The sequence below is a fragment of the Pteropus vampyrus genome, unplaced genomic scaffold (genome assembly GCF_000151845.1).
Source record: "Pteropus vampyrus isolate Shadow unplaced genomic scaffold, Pvam_2.0 Scaffold82, whole genome shotgun sequence".
Classification (NCBI taxonomy): domain Eukaryota; kingdom Metazoa; phylum Chordata; class Mammalia; order Chiroptera; family Pteropodidae; genus Pteropus; species Pteropus vampyrus.
Window position 1 is genome coordinate 9060726 of NW_011888863.1, and position 3048 is coordinate 9063773.

A 3048-nucleotide genomic window follows, 5' to 3' on the forward strand; every position below is an offset into this window, starting at 1 on the left:
AGAAAGAAAGAAAGAAAGAAAGAAAGAAAGAAAGAAAGAAAGAAAGAAAGAAAGAAAGAAAGAAAGAAAGAAAGAAAGAAAAAATCAGGTTAGCATCAGACTTGTCAAGAACGAAGTAGCATTTTTAAGATACTCAAGGAAGGAGAAAGTGGACCAAGGGTTTTATATCTAGCTAAGTGTAAATCAAGTATCAAGGCTACAGGAAAATAATTTAAAACAGGAAAGAACTCAGGGAATTATGTACCCATGAGCCCTTCATAATAAAATCACTAGAGGATAAATGTGGAACAACAAAGAAATGCTTTAAAAATTTACAAAAAGATTATAGCCCTGATTGTTTTTTAACTTAGCTATAAAACTAGAACAAAGATCGAAAGGTAGAAGAAAAATCCATAAATATTACCTATTTGACCAAGTAAAAATATGACATCAATAAGTAGATAGGAATAAGAAAGAAGATGACATAAGCATATTGATTAGATAACAGATAGTGGTCAAACAAAATATTTAAAGCTCATGAACCAAATAAGAAAAGGTTAAGTTTATTAAAGAGTAAAAAAAAAAGCATTAGGAGATAAAATGATATTTACTTAAATTGGAAAGTACAGAACAGGAAGAGGAAAAGGGAAGAAGAAATCTTGGGTTAAATTCATTGCTTCTCCAAGGGGAGAAACTAGCTGAAAGAAAATTGAGAAGATGCTAATGGGATTATATAAAAACATTATGGTAAAATTATAACCTTTCTATGAAAGGAGAAATAGCAAAAATAAAAAAAAAGAGCACTTTAAGAGTTTGAATATCAAAAGACAAATGGCTAAAACTAGAATCCAAAAGTACATTAAAATAAATTAAATAATAATTTCCATTAATTTTTAGTAAAATATTTTCAAAATTATGAAATCTATGAATACAGTTTGCATACTACTAGATCTAAGAAATAAAAACAACTAGTTATCTACATAGAGGCTAAAAAGATACTTGATAAACATGTAATAATCATTTCTGATAAGGAAAAAACACCCCAGAATAAGCAACCTGCTCAAGTAGTGTCCATAGGTAAACATTGCTCCTAGAATCAATATCATGCAATTAAGTGAGCAAATCACTTAACTCTGTAACCTCAGCTTTCTTATCTGCAAGAGTGGACAATATAACCTATTAAGGGGGGTTGTGATGAGAATATGTCAGCTAGTTTTGCATTTCATTGATTGATAATATAATTTTTCCATATTAAAATATTTAAGAGTTCAATAAATTATTTTATTTTTGGTTATTAAAAGGTTATTAGGCAGCAACAAAGATTTCATATTTCAAGTTAGAAATTTTCTTTTTGTGTTTTTTTTGCAAAAACTACCTTTAGTATTAGAAATATTTTCGTGGTTCTTTAGTATTAGAAAATGTCATAATTTAAAATATTAACATAAGTTCTTTATTGAACAGAAAAGTGATCTAGAACCTTGACGAACAGCTTTCTCAATTTCTGAGACAATTTAATAAACAGCTGGCTTCTGAATTGTCTAAAAATTTAGAAAAGAATTTGCTTTCTAAAATCTCCACAGATTGGTTTATAAATGTCTTCTTTTTTAGAATTTGCAAGTATGCTATACTTAATTTGCTCAAAGTTCACCTGTAGGGGAAATATTTAAATTATGAAATGAGTGTTCCCACCCCTTACTACACACTGTTTGTGCCCCGTAATACTTAACTTCTTTCAAAAGACAAAAGATATAGACTAAAAATAAATAAGTAAATAGGATTAGTAAATATTTCTCATGAAATAGGCAAAAACATGTACTTGAAAAATATATTTGGTAGAATAAGAAAATACCTTTTTATTCCTTGGTTTTTACTGGGAATATTGAGTACAATTTAACTGATAAAATAAAGATATGAGATAGTCATTAACCATCATATAATATCATTTGTGAGTCATCTTAATCCATTTTAGCAAAAATAAAAATAATAATAAAAAATAAGATCACTAAGTATAAAGTGGACAAAATGTTTTCACATCTATATACTTATTTGAATCATATAACCACTCTGCAATTGACAATATGTTAGTAATTATTCAAATTGTATACATGAAAACTCAATGTGTTTACTCCAGTCACAGGATGAGTATATTGTGGGGCCAGAACAGGGCCTAATTGTTGATTCTCTATCCAGTCCTTCTCCATTACTAAACAAGCCAACAATATGATGTATTTCTGTCAAAACTAGAGAAATGCCTTGCTACCTTGTCTAGTTTAGTTTATGGGTATTTCCAGTGCTTAGCTCAGCATCTGACTTGATAAATATCTGGTGAATATTTGGTGAATAAGTAAATGATCGAGACCTCCTAGTCTGGTAAAGGATCAAGAGGCTTTATTCTTATAAATGAGACAAAATAACAGGCTATGGGAAATAGAATCTTTTGGAAGAATTAGCAAACTGGGAAGAAGTAGGCTATTTGCTGCTATACCCACGTAGTGGAGCTTTTTTGGAAACATGCACGCATCCACACACACACCACTGTGTAGTTCGTGTCTCTACAAATCCAAGGTTTCCATCCTCTTCTGGTCCCTTAGTGGAAATTCTTGATATTAGGATCTCAGATTGAGAGCATTCTGGGTTATGCTAAATTGTTGCCGCATTAGTCCCATTAAGTCCAGAAGAGGTAGAAGCATTTTGTAAAATACTAAGACAAGTGGAAGTGGTTGTATAATCTGTAGGAAGTAAGTTAGGTATGGAAAACTTTTGAAGACACTTTGGAGGCAAATTTTCAAATGTATCTCCATTCTTGGCTTCTCTGGAACTCTAGATTTATATTTAATTGCTAACTTGACATTTCTATTTGGATGCCTAATAGGCATCTCAGATTTAACATAACCTAAATGGAATTCTTGATTTACTTTTATATGCACATCTGTTCTTCAGTCTTCTGCATATCAATAAATGGTACCATTGTGAAGTCGATTTACTCAGAAAGAAATTTTAGTTATTCTTGATGTCTTTCTTCTTTTTATTTTGTATTTCCCACATACAAATAAGACTTGTTAATGCTAT